General features: G+C 45.8%; 1 protein-coding gene across 9 annotated transcripts in view; it reads right to left on the bottom strand.

The window, feature by feature from the left end:
* Positions 1 to 14,453, bottom strand: part of PTPRE (protein tyrosine phosphatase receptor type E) — a 115,910-nt gene that overhangs the window by 49,746 nt on the left and 51,711 nt on the right. Inside the window, exon 1 of one of the 9 annotated variants that reach the window (XM_054205744.1) lies at positions 6,221 to 6,240. The exons of the other annotated variants lie outside the window; for them this stretch is intronic. The gene's annotated coding sequence lies outside the window, so the exon portion shown is untranslated. Of the gene's footprint in view, positions 1 to 6,220; positions 6,241 to 14,453 lie in introns of those variants that run through there. 9 annotated transcript variants of the gene reach the window in all.

Genomic DNA, 14,453 nt, shown 5'->3' with positions numbered 1-14,453 from the left:
ATCGGAAAGGAAAAGATCCGGGTAAAGGCATTCACTGTCATTTATTACACGGATTGCTGTAAGGGAACTGCTGCCCGCCTGGAAAAAGAAATAGGAACTGCTTTCATAACCGCGTGCGATACAATGCATTTTTATCTACTTATATCTAACTACCTCCAGCTTTTATTTCATGGATACGTGTGGGTAAATGGCTTCAAGCACTTAAACTTTAACTTCAGAGAACAATATTTTTTGTAGTGAACGATTCTTAGCTATTTCTGGTTATCCGAAGCCTTAAAAAGGTGCCAGAGATTCCTGTTACAACCAGTTTTAAAAGTCCGCATTGTTATAGATAAACGCCTCTATGTCCGACAGGGAACTTGATACCATGACACAAATAATAATTAAAAAAATAACTAAAAAAAAAAAATCACTGTAACATTGAAGAGCTGACTCGAGTCCTGCCAAGGAGACAGAGCACTTCAAATCCAACGCAATCGAGCAAGGATCGGCTCAGGAGCCAGGAGAAACCCGAGAAAACTGCATTATTTTCAGGGATTACTAGATTAGTACACACGCTTAATTTTCTATTTTGGCTGCGGAACCGAATCCTCATCTGACCTGACAGCTTAAGAATAAAACCTGGGTTTTAAGAAAACAAGCCAATAAAACCTTTGTCAACGCTCCTACACTGACTTTTTTTTCAAGGAGCCTGATGCACGAGCTACTTCAGAGCGGGTTAAATAGATACCCATTCCCTGCATCCTCCTAAAGCAGGAATAAAACAGCGGAACATGCCATCTAACACCCAGGACGGTGGAGAGACTGTTGGGTTTTGGTTTTTTGCCCCCAGGCTTTAGCCTCACACAGCTCAGGTCATGCCCCAGATTTGTCGTGCTAAAAAAAGTAATATTCTAAAGGACAAGCATTACCAATTCAGAAAAAAAATGATTAAAAATGAGAGACATGAAAGCATTGTCACTGCAGGTTGACAAATGCGTTGGCACCTGGGACACTGGCCATGACAACAGCAAGTGCCTGCCCCAAAAGACTGATAGTTTAAAAAAGAAGGAAAAAATCTCTAAAAAAGGAAGGGGGGAAGCCATCCTCTCTCTCCTTACTCTACCTTTTCTCCTTTTGGTCTGCCTGCTTTTTGCAGATAACCCCTCAAACACAGCTGGTCACTCTGGAGAGCCGTTAGCCCCGGTGTCTGTGTTCTCCTGGGGGTTGCCCTACCTGGAGCCGGGACAGTGCTGTCTGTCCCCCACCCAGGCTGGGAACCCCAGGCACCAGGAGCAGCTCTCGCCTCCCAGGCAGCGCCGAGTTACAGTTTAACTGGAATAGCTCTTGCGTGACTTCACTTTTAGTCAGGACTTTATTGCACCATTACGTCATAAGGCAGGTAAGAAAGCAGTACTGGGCAAGGCCAGGTTGGACGGGGCTCGGAGCAACCTGGGCTGGTGGGAGGTGTCCCTGCCCAGGGCAGGGGGTGGCACTGGGTGGGCTTGAAGGTCCCTTCCAACCCAAACCATTCTACGATTCTATGTTTTTACAGAACAACTGGAGAAAGTCCAGGTTCTCCGTCCCCGCCTTGGGCAGCCGGCATCAAAGGCCCCTGTGCTTAGTTCCACTGGGCATCAGCTGGAAACAGCTTTTCGATATTCCTCTCATTTGGGGTAACCAGACAATAACCATTTGTTACTTGGAGTTATACTTTAAGCCCCAAATCAAATTTCCAGAATTTTGGTAAAAGTCCCATATTTTGACCTGCTTTACAATTTAGAAGCTTTATTAAAAATGAACATACCAGGTATAAAAAAGAAAAGGACTTGAGGTATTTGTTGAGATGTTTGGGTGTGCGTTCAGTGCAACCCCGTGAGAAACTTGGGCAGGGACCTTCCTGCCTGGGAAACATTCCTCGAAATTCAGCCGCGTGTTCCGCTGCACGGCTGTTCCTCAGAGGCAAGGCTGAAAACACCGCGCGATGAAAAGTTGAATTTCATCATAAAAATGTATTTTTTTTTTATGGGACCGTCTACAGCGCACTCACTATTGGGTCTTTTCTACATATAAATAACAAGCTTTGTTTCTGATCTCGTCAGGAACGGCAAGAGAATTTATGGATAAATATCTAATATTTAAAATCATTTATAATTTAATATAACCGTTCAGAAAATTATATCTGACAATAACAATTCCTCATGTATTCTACATGAATACCTGCAACAAAGATCATTTAAAGGAGATGGAAATAATTAGATTGAAAAAAAGTACAAATTAGAATAATCACTTACACAGAAGAGCCTGAGCGAGGCAAAGTACCAATTAACTGAATAAAATGAATTCCCATTTAGAATAATCAAGCTTGATAGACTGTCCTACTTGCTTAGTCACTTCGTCTCCAATTCAGGTAGACAAATTATTGCATTTGCTTTCATTTTGATGTTAGAGGAGGTCAGCGTACGCAGCACGGGGTACGCGTGTGACAAAAATTTACAGCAGACAGTCGAGAAACGAGCATTTCCGATGTGCCAGAGGCCAGTTTCTCAGGTGAGCACACTAGCAATCCCCATGGCCCACACATTCATGGACTACATACAGCTTAATCAAGGATTTATAGAGAAAATACGTTGTCTGTTCAAAAAAGTGATGTTTAAAGACACATAACAACACAGACAAAATTTACCACTTCTGTAATAGTAATTTTTTAATTCTACTGACCCGCTATAGCTGGTCCTATCTGTCTTTCTCAGTATCGTGAGCAAGTCGCAAAGCCCAGTCTCCCATGGCTAACGCTAGCTCAAATCCATTCCAATTAGCAATGCCGGGATCTCCGGTGAATATAAATCACTGGTTGTCACCTGCAGATTAAGCACTGCATTAGCAGGTCCGCTCTGAGCAGGATTAAATGACAGTGTTGACAGTGGGGTTGACATGCCACCATTACGAAGTGACACTTGCCACGTTAAAAATGGTGAGAGATTTTTCAATCAATCGGATTCCCCAAACGCACCCAGGACCAGGAGGCAGCAGCGTTGGGAATGATAGCGATCTGTTTGCGTCTCTTTGCTTGGGGTTTTTGGTGCTATCGCTCGCCAGGATTAGCTTCAAAGCAGTTATGAAGATATGCTATGTGATAAACTGTATTTAAACACATTTAGATGTGTTTAAGCCCAGGAACATAATAAAATTTGACCACAGCTTTCATTTTGGAAACCTACGGGTATCCTGCTCATGTATTCCACAGATGGCTTATCTGCAGCCCCAGAGTTCTGGAAATGAAGGAAAAAAAAAAGAAACTTCTTTGTCGTGCTGTCCCGAGTGGCTCTCAATGAAGCAATAAAAGGGCCGTGAAGATTTTGGGATATCATATTTAAAACTGCACAGGTCAGACTTGGAATAGTCAGTTTGTACATCACAGAAATTAAAAACTAGGAAAAGCGCATACAAGATAAAAGAGAAGGAACTACAACTTCAGAGGAAGAGAGATATGAAAATTATTTTTGAATTCAAAACTGTATTTCCATGCTGCAATAAAAAAAAAAAAGGTTCAGATGATTGTCGTGGTTTGGTCTCTCTCGCACAGATGTACATTTACCCACCAACACTTTATAAAGAACTCTTTTGCCAGATTTTTGCAGTTCTCTGACCAGCTTCCGCAGCGAACAGCAGCCTCGCCAGGCGCATCTCTGAAGTAGTCGTAACCCACCTCCACCGGCCGGCACTGAGACCCGCAGTGATTTAACTGAGCCAGGGTAAGCCAGTCCACACTAACCAGAATAAATGAAGTATAATTAATCTGGATGAAGCCAGCACGCACATCATAATTTATAAAATAGTCCCCCACCGGCTGATGCAATGACTAGACTATTTGTAGACACAACATTATCGTCAGATGTGATGAGTACCGTTACGGATGTCTGTCTGTCTGCCTCTCAAGCCCAGACTGCCATAACCAGGAGTTATGGTTCCAAAGTCAACGCACTGGGGATGCTATTTCACAACTTTCTCACCTAATGTACGGAAAAGCGTTTAAATATTTCTGAAAAAATAAATGAAATTCCTGTAGCTCCCTCAATTATAAATAAACCACCCAAACACAAATCCCTACGTTAACTAAACAAATCCCCTGAGAATATATTTTTTAAAGATTCATACCTGTTTTGTCATGAACTGAGGCTTTAATCATTAAGGAGGAAGTTAAGATAACTCCCATGATTTCGGTATTATTAATTAATATGAGTCACGTTTTATTTAGATGTTTACACAACTGCAAGAGGATTAATTTTAAATACAACCAATACAGCTGCAAAGTGCTCAATAATATGGTGGAGCAAAAGGTCCTTTTTGAGTCCCCGAGGCCGTTTCCTCACCACAGGCTGGACCGACCGTACCCACCCTGTTCTTGGCACGGTAGTCTGAAGCTTGCATCCAAATCTCCAGTTCTTCAGCATCCCTCAGCTCTGTACTCCACAGTCCTTCACTTTTTATTTATTTTTTTAAAATTTCTTTTCCTGGTGTAGAGTCAGCCCACTGATCCTTCTCCCCCCACCCGCAGAGACGGATTACAAACTATTCCCATTTGAGCTTCCTACACTTGAAGACAGGCATCTCCCTTGAACCATAACTCATTATGTTATATATATATAACATATATAATTGTAAGCTCATTAACAGCAGCAATTCTTTCAGCCTCTCCAAGCACAACACTTCCAAACCCCAGCAAATCTCATTACTCTCTTCTGGACCCTCGCAGCCCGTGATCCTTCCCGAAGTCCTGATGCTCTGGGTAAGGCCTCAGCAGCCCAAAACACGGAGGTACCGTCCGTTCACTATCTCACCAGTTCATATATTTTATGCATCGTGACATGGGATGGATCAGGCAGGTCCTTTCCCAAGTTCTCCTGTGGAGACAAACTACTTCACCCACACGCACGGTGCAGCTGATGACTCCTGCTTCAGACTTTGCAACCGCTCTGCATTTGCACGCCGTCCTCTCCACAATGTTTCCCTAATTAGTCAAGACTGCTTTGAGTGCCATTAATACCCTACTTCCCATGCAAGCCGAGCCATTAATAGACACAATACATAATAACCTCCAGGCTGCTGCGAAGGCCACACACCTGCACTCTTCAGGGTAGCGTTCTTCCAATTAATAGCTGCTCTAAAAGCACCGGTTTCATCACATCCATCTTCTCCTAATGTGCTTCTGCGAGGGCATTGTCTCTGAGGCAGGGACAAAACCCCACTACGACATCTACAGGTTCTGATGGAATCCGTAAGACGTGTTACACTCTCACGGGACAAAGACCCGTTTGACAGGACAGGTCACTCCCTACACATCTTTCCAACAGCTTCCAGGGGGTTACTGATATTTAATTGTTTTGGCATTTTTCCTGGAAACAGAGTTAAGCTGACCTGCCTGTGAAACCTCCAGCTGCTCCTCATCTCCTTCCCACAGTGGGCTCACGTAATGCCCTCTGCCCATTCACACCACGTCTCCTGGCCCCTGCAGACTCCCAAACACAAACCCAGAGATGGCTCCAGCTTGTTCTCAGATGAGGATTTCACACAAGCCACCTAGTTTGAAAATACCCAACTTCATCTGAAGGCAAAATTTGCCCTTCCCATGTCGCAGCCCCTGTTCCCCTCCCTTCACCCCCGTGACCACGCGGCGCTGGCTCCTGCTGGGTTTGGTTGCCTGTTCCCCACTGGTCCCCAGGCAGGGCAGGTGCTGAGCATCCTCTGCTGGGAAGGAGAGCTAAGCCACCGCTCTTCCCTACCTTCTTTCACCTACCTTCGGCATTCATATGCGCAACCCCTCAAGGACCATTTCCAACAGTGACACTTAAGCCCGACCGCGGGCAGTCATCTCGTCAAGGTACAAGCTGTAAAGGAGCAGAACGACGTCAGCTCCACAAAACCAGAAGTCTCTTCAGAAACCAGCAAAATCACGAGAAGTTGATTCTTCTCTTTTTGGTCCCAGGGAGAGATGCCCTCCTTCGCGTCTTAACGGCGGTGTGGGGTCCTGCCCTCAAACTGCAGCTCTGGGGAGGGAGCTCCTCGCTGCACTAACAACCTGGACCTAAAACGCCAGGTCTGAGCCCAAATTCCACTGCGGGACAGCTTCAGCCGGAGCAGAAGAGGCAGAAACTGGAAACCAGAAAGGCTAATCCTGGAGCTCGATGCCACCATCCCTCCACCTGTGCCCGTCCCGGTGCCACCAGCCCGATAACCTCACCTTACCCGCTGTCCATGCTCCGTGTCACACGCCAGCCGCCATTCTCAACCCACTGCTGCCACACAAAGCACAAAAGGTGCTGTAAAAGTACTTCTTGAGCTAAAGGGTGCTTCCTGAGCTAAAGGAAGAGCTGAATTAGTTGTCAGCACTATTTAGATGCCAATATTTCTGCAGGCTCGTCAGGTCATCCTCTAACGCGAGTCGCTGTCGTATGACATTTTTACAGGAAGAACAAACTATTTTCAGTTTATTGACGTTTTCTTACCTCTACCGTGCAGTTGGGCTTCGACTTATTCCCTTTTTTTATGACCACTTTCACCATTTCCTTTTTGCTAACGTGCCCAGTTGCAGCAGCGGTTTCTGCAACGCTGGGCCGCACGCATGAAAATTAAGAACTAGGCCTTGCTCTTAGTCATTAGCAAAACAACTTACGGAAAGCGAGCAATATATGCTTTAACTACTGCTGATTGCAGAATTTATGAAACAGCTAATAGAATATTTCATGTCTATTAGCGGTATCACGAGCCGGTCACACAATTTTATATACAGAAAAGCTTATAATCAGCGAGGAGCCAGCGCTCCCCTGGCCCCCATTCCCCAGCACAGGAGAGAGTTTTGCCGAGCATTTGAATAAACCCCAGCTTTTGGAGCGCACAAAGAGGAGGCAATCTATTCAAAGACAGGGTGGGAGAAAAGGCCTCGGCTTATTTTTGGCAGAGGAGGTTTATAAATTGCCTGGGCTCTCCCTGCTAACCTCGCCTTGCCCCGTCGATCCCTTTTCTATCCCAGATTGCTAGAAATTCTAGATCAGAGACTAAATCCTAAAAGACACTTTAGAGACAGATACCCAGCACAGAAGAAATTACGTCCAGATAATGAGTTACAACTTTAAAGTAAAAAGCCTGGGCAAAGAATCATAGAATGGTTTGGGTTGGAAGGGACCTTTAAAGGCCACCTAGTCCAACCCCTGCCATGAGCAGGGACGTCTTCAACTAGATCAGGTTGCTCAGAGCCCCGTCCAACCTGGCCTGGAATTATTCCAGGGATGGGGCAGTGGTGGCACGTCCTTGTCCTGTGGCGAGGACGAGCTCCAGCTCATGGTTAAGGAGAGGGGCAGCGGTGGCACGGGCAGCGCAGGCAGGACCCCGTGCTGAGTCAGCAGGAAGCCCACGCTCTGGCCACCGTCCCCATGGCATGGTGGCCCAGAGCAGTAGGCAGAAAGGAAGCGGCTGTGACTCCGGGGTTGGTGGTGGCCCCACCTGGCAGGGCAGCTGTAACTCCTGACCACCGGGTGCCACCATCGCACACCCACGCCCCAGCCCGCCCCACCACGGCCATGGTCCCCGGGGGACGCTCGCACCAGCCCCAGCGTTAACAGTTGCCCAATGCCCAAGCAGAGGATCAAGCCATGAAAGACTGAGTCGAGATTAAAGCGCAGAACATTACTATGGTGAAAATGAAAGAAAAACCATCAAATTATTTTAAAAGTACTTGTTGTCTACCATTAGGTCTACGGCACAGCCATTTTACATTGCTATTCCATATCCAAATGTGTCTCTCGCTGCATAAATATTCATTGTAAATCCTTCTTGATCTTATATTAGATAAATAAAGATCTCCGCAGCAAGGCTCTATTTTGGATTATTTACTATTTTACCTGCGAGCTCGCCAAAGGAGTGAGTTCATTAACACAGAAACATGGAGAAGGAGAAGAGCCTTATCGAACAGCCCAGTGCTTGCAGGGCACTAATCCAAAAAATCACCATCGACTAATAAAAAAGTTCCAACACTTCCTTATAAAACCTTACAGGAAAATCATTTCAGGAAAAACACCTCAACTGATTTTAAAGTCTCATTAATATCCTTTATAATACTAGACAATTACTACCCGCACCCCAAATTAATTACATTTTACTGAATAGATATGGAGAACCTTTCAAGCAAACACAAAAATTTGCATTTGCATTTTTGCAGATTTCCAGCATCCCCCTCTCCCAACAGGCCCATGCTGGAGATTTAAGTCACAAATTAGGGTCACCTTTCCCTGTGCATTGTCAGCAAATCAATCTGCGACGCCTTTCAACCAGGGCTCATGCATAAATTAGGCAGTCTGCGATTGATTCGCAGGAGAAACCCTCAAGCAACGGCGTGAAACACCAATAAAATCTTACAATTAACTTGAGAAGTTGCCTTTTGTTCCGTCCCAGTGGTCCTTTTATTCTTCAGCTGCAGAAAACATATCATCATACAGATGCTCCCTTCTAATAGATCTATATGAATATTTAAAATTGCATCTTGAAAACAAAAGTTAATTATATATGATGGAAAATACATAGAGAGGAATTATATACCGCATAATGGCCAGATTAAATGCTTGTGTTTCAGCAGCAGTGTGTTTCGTTTTGGAGGAGAGAAGGGGAGGAAGGGGAAAAACCAAAAGCACAAGTGTGTGCCCTGTCTACAAATTCAGACAAAGCAGAAAAGGAGAACATGACATCTGGATGTTTGAGGATTCATTCGTCACACATCAAGAAGGCGGAATACAGAAGGAAGCAGTGCTATGGCTTAAAGCTGTTCAGCCCAGCAGGGCTTGGAAACCTTATGGGTTTATCGGAAGTCTAGCGCGGCTTTGCACTGCAGAAATTCAAACCCAAACAATGTCCCTGCAGCGAAAGCAATGCTCACACTCCCAAGCTGAAAGGTGGATTTCACGGTGTCTCCAGACATGGGAAACTCAGACACTGCTCTCTGTCCCGTCATTAGCGCACTAGCTCGCTCCCGATCCTTCTTCCACTTCTCTGCCTCCGCACCAGGTCCTCAGAGCTCAGTGGCTGAAAGCCCCACAGCCCACTGTGAACCCCCAGCCCCTCCGGGCAGGAGGCAGCACCAGAGAGGTGACCAGGGCTGACCTGGCAAACCAGTTGTGATCTGTGAAGAAAAGGTAAGCAGACAAGCCTTGGGTTTATATTATTCATGGTCACCTCCATTGCTTGGTAAAATTTAAAATAGAAGATTGAAATGGACCCTATCAACACCAAAGTTAATAGTAAAGGTTCCCCTTGGCTGGCGTGGGAGGTCAGCTCGCTGGTGAGACAGGTCAGGAGCTCCAGCCCAAACACAAAGCCGGCATCGAGAGAGCTCAGAACTGCACCTTCCCCTGGTTTACCACTGGAGTTAGCTCACGAGCTGCTCAGACCAGCTGCTTCAGGTAACCTGTTTGTCCTCTCCTCCTCCCTGCTCAGAATCCTTCCCGAGATTCCACCGCTCTGCAGTTAACGAGTCCGATATGTACTGTGAGCAGAAGTAGTTCTTGCTGCTGCTGCAATATAAGTTTTTAGGAACTGTATAACTGGAGGAAAAAAAAAATGGTACAAATGTGATTCAAGGCTTATAATTACTCTCATCAGCTCTGCACCACACCTGCACATGGCTGACACCCTCCGCCAGCAGGTTCATTGGGGCATGGGGTTGGCCACGACTGAAAGGAGTTTTTATGCTGAGGGTGGTGAAACCCTCGCCCAGGTTGCCCAAAGAAGTCGGAGATGCTCCATCCCTGAAGACATTCAAGGTCAGGTTGGACGGGGCTCTGAGCAACCTTATCTAGGTGAAGATGTCCCTCCTCATGGCAGGGGAGGTGGACTAGATGGCCTTTAAAGGTCCCTTCCCACCCAAACCATTCTATGAGTCTATGATTCTATGAAGCCTCCTCCTCCTCCCAGCACGCACCGGCACAGCTCAGAGACAATGCCCCAGGGGCTCTGTCAGCCTCTGACTGCTGCTCTAAATCACAAAGGGTCTGACAGCACAAGGCTTTACATGTTCTTATACCTTTTGTCTTCCTACCACCCAACTTGTTCCTACTTACGCCAACACAACCATACATCGTACTGCCAACCAATCAGGTTAAAACAAGGGGGAAGGCAGGCTTATTTTTTTTTTTTCAATCTGAACCAGTTCAATGATCAAACTCACAAGCAGAGCCCAACCAACGTCTGAGACAGTGAATCTGAGGTGCCCACATGCTTCCAAGCAGACACAGCCAAGGGACTTCAGGGTGGCACCAGTAAATACAGGGCAGGGCACCTCAGACTGGGACCGGGATCTCAGCCTTTTCAGGAGTAGCTGGGCCATGCCTGCAGTTGACACACACACACACTGCAGGTGGGTTTCCACATCTCTCTTTGCTTACAAGGACTGTTTCTTTGCAGCCTCCTTGGCAGAGCTTGCGCAGCTCTGGACCTTGCTGTCCTGCAGACAAACAGTTGCTCTTCAAGCTGCAATAATGCCTAAAGAGACACCACTCCCCAAGGCCCCCACCGCAGGCTCTCCCCTTTCTTTAAGAACAGAGCATTTCCTATAACCATGCCCAAACCGCTTCTCAACTCCTGTTATGACCTCTGAGCTGGCCGATGTGGACCCCCATGTCAAGAGCAAGGATACACCATCCACACCCCCTCTGCCAGCCATGCAAGAGCAACCACCACCAAGCTGCTGGCATTCCCCACCACCGAGAACCCAAACAGCACTGGGAAAACACCCCTCTCTGGAGGTGTTTGGATACAGCTTCCTCACACTGAGCCAGCTCTATCCAAACATTGACAATAGCATGAACCAGAATCTTTCAAAATACAAGAGAACAACACAGTAAATGTCGCTTTGGGGATTATTTTTAAAGCTACAGCAACAGGTGTTCTTGATCTTCAAACTAAGCCACTCATCACAGGAGGCAAGCAGAGGACCACGCTCACTTCATACATCCCAGGGGCTCACAGAAAGCATCAACTTCAAAACAGCACACTGCAGTTTACAACAGGCAAAAATCCATCCTCTTTGTAGCATTTTTTTTTTCCTCTGCAGCTTTCACTTAGGAAACCTGTGTGTGTATATATAGATATATATCTCCAGTTTTCATAGAATCCTAGCATACCAGGTTGGAAGGGACCTCAAGCTCATCTGATCCAACCTTTCTTGGCAAAAGCATGGTCTAGACAAGATGCCCAGCACCCTGCCCAGCTGGATCTTAAAAGCTTCCAATGTTGGGCGATCCATCACTTACCTGGGAGACCATTCCAATGGCTGGTTGTTCTCAGCGTGAAAAATTTTCCTCTTGTGTCCCATTGGAATGTCCCCAAGAGTAACTTGTACCCATTACCCCCCGCCTTTTCCATGTAAAAAGGGAGTCTTCATCTTCTTTGAGGCCACCCTTTAGATACAGGAACGTGGTGAGAAGGTCTCTATGCCTTCTTTTCTCAAGGCTGAACAAACCCAGTTCTCTCAGCCTTTCATCACATGTCAGGCTTCCCCATCCTTGGATCGTCTTGGTGGCCCTTCTCTGGACCCTCTGTCCGCATCTTTGTTGTACAGCAGGGACCCAAACTGAACACAGTATATTCCAGCTACTCATTTTTTACAAAGAAGCACTAAAAGTTTAACTACTAAAAGTTTACCCGTAATATTTATCCTTCATACAATCTAATGGTCTCCTGAGGCTGACAGCAGTGACGGTGAAACAGCAACCAAACGAAAGGTTAAGGAAATAGATGGCCACACGCTACTTGTGACAATTTGCAGATTCCAACCAAAAGCACGTCCCGTTGACCAGCCAGGCTACGCGGCAAATTAAATGCGTAAGAAACAATTACAAAACTAATGAAGCAAGCTATGCCAGATGTTGAACTTACGCCTCAGATAATTTCATGTAACACCTGCTTTGTGACTGGTGTCGTATCTTACTAACATCGCACGGAAACGCGCCCAGAGACTCAAGGGTAACATCTGCTTTTATATTTAGTTGCTTGCTGAGCGTTCATCAAAAGCCTGATACTCCAATTATTTATTTGAAAGGCATCGCCGTCCTGGGGACAGACGGCAGCGCTCTGCTCTTCCAGCTCCCCTGCACTAACAACTAAAGCAATAGCTGGGCCTGCATTATACATATATATATATATATATGTTGTAGCATCTGTCACCGATGTTCGGTATTTCTCTTTTCCTGCGACATTCCCTAAGTTAGCAGATATATTCACTTTATATAGCTAAATTTATGGTATCAACAGCAGCAGCTTAATTTCAAAATAAGGCTTTGGGACATGAATTGCATCTGATTTTTCTCATCCATTATTAAGTTCTAGGCCTGCTAAGAAGCCATTTATCTCAAAAAAAAAAAAAAAAATCATTACCAATGCAAATTTCTAGGGATAGTAAAGTTCTTTACAGCCTAGAGTCTCAAGAAATAAATAGAAACTGCATTTACTATTAAAATTAAATGAGCAAGCCTCTGAGTTATTAGAAATGTAAAATCCAAGCCTGCAGTGTGGTTTTTGCCGGCAGCTCTCAGAGCCCGTGTTGCATCCCAGGGATGCAGGCACTCAAGCCTGTCCACAGAAACCACGGGGAGCATCCCCGGGACGCTGAGTGCCTGCATCCCCGGGACTCCCCCACGCCCTGAAGATTCACTGCAGGAGGGCAGATCGCCACCCCGGGCACAGCTTCAGCATCGCCACAACCGGTGCCAAAAGCGTTAACACATGCTGTTCTTCTGCACTGAGAAAATAAAATCCCTCCTGCATAAGCTATCTGCAACATTTCGCGGCATAACAAAGATTAAGGTTTCTCGGCGGCGGGGGGGTGGGTGGGGGGAGAAGATTTATCTTTGCTCAAGTCCAAAAAAGAAGAATTAGTATCATAAAAGAGGAACAGCTAGGGGGAAAAAAAAAAGTTAACCCCAAGAGGAAAACGCTGATGCAGGCAGGAGAAGCCACCAGATAGAAAAATTACGTTAGTAACAAGGTCTCCAACGCTCTGCTCTGCAGCAGCTGGGGAGTTTAGCTGCAGCAAGAACTCCCACCTCCTCCCCGTAACACCGTCTCCGACGCACTGACGCTGGACCACGAGGGCAATTCACCAGTGAAACCTCCCCTGTGGGAATGCAGTGAATTTTCCATCGTTTCGGCTCAGATCAGCACTGGACGGGGAAAACACAAGAAAACCCAAGAAAACAGTTCTGCGCTGAGCTTGGTCCTTGGAGCATCTTTCAAAGTTTGAAGCCTTCTCGAACTTTAAACTTGTCCCAGATTTGGAGAAATGGAAATATTTCGGAAGATATTAAAACAGAAAAACCAAATCACTGTCATCCCTTTGGAGAGATGTCCTCCCTGAGGCAGGTGTGATCCTCGGAGCCCGGGCAGCCGCTCCCCTCCAGCACTCTGCCAAAAATTAACCTCTTTCATAGGAGAAAAATGAGTAAGGGACAGGGCAGGAAGGCGCAATTTAAATATTTAAAACGTTTGCATTTCCATTTAAAACACCTGCATACCATTCAAAATCACAATACATACTCTTAAAAAAAACCCCAACTCGGTAAGTGGGAGCTCAGAGAACATTTTCTAAGTTCAGATCATTGGACAAAAATCAGTCAACTCTGTTTTAAAAGGAAATGAAAAAAAAAACCCACCGCCACCATTAAGACCAAAAAAGGAAATAGAGTCCAATAATAAAGTACTTCAACATCTCTGAAGGGCAGCACAGAGCATGCAGCTGCTTATATTAACTTCTAGCAGTCAAGACTCAAAATTCTGCTTTTTTAATGTAACATTATACCTTAAAAATCTATCCATCTCTTCAAAGAAAAGAACGATCAGCAAGAAAACGCCAAACCAAATGATCTCTGTGCAGGCAGCAAGTGGAGAGCAGGCAGGGCTCTGCTGATGACCCCCCAGGAACCGGCCCGGCCAAGGCAGCCCCACGGAGCTTCCCCTGGCACCAGCCTGCGGCACAGCCAAGAAATGCCACAGGATTGAAAGGAATCGGTAAGACTTTTCAGTTTTGTACAGGTCATCTAAAAAATATAGGTTTTGCACTGCTCAATGGTAGCAAACTTCCTAAAAAAGACATTTTTAAAATAAATATTGTAAGTTTATTTGTTTGTTTGTTTATTTATAGAATTAATGTAAGAAAAAGCAGTGAGATCCCGGACATGTGTTGAAATGCAGCAGAGAGAGATCCAATGTTTTATCACTGGGGAAAAACATGTTTCCTTTCCTCTGGCTGACCCAGGATTACAGCTTGACATTTACTACATTTCTATAAATGCCGGTAGCAAAGGAAAACCAACCCCCCCCCAAGTATAAATGTGCAGAGATTCCTCGCGAAGCTTCACCCAGGGAGGAAGCACACAGCCCTCGCTCTTGCGGTTCTTGGGCTCTCAAAGCGTGTCGAAACTCTGCTCTTCTCA

Source organism: Rissa tridactyla, chromosome 6, assembly GCF_028500815.1.
Source record: "Rissa tridactyla isolate bRisTri1 chromosome 6, bRisTri1.patW.cur.20221130, whole genome shotgun sequence".
Taxonomy (NCBI): Eukaryota; Metazoa; Chordata; class Aves; order Charadriiformes; family Laridae; genus Rissa; species Rissa tridactyla.
Note: the sequence above shows the minus strand (reverse complement) of the source record. Positions and strands in the feature narration are given on the sequence as shown.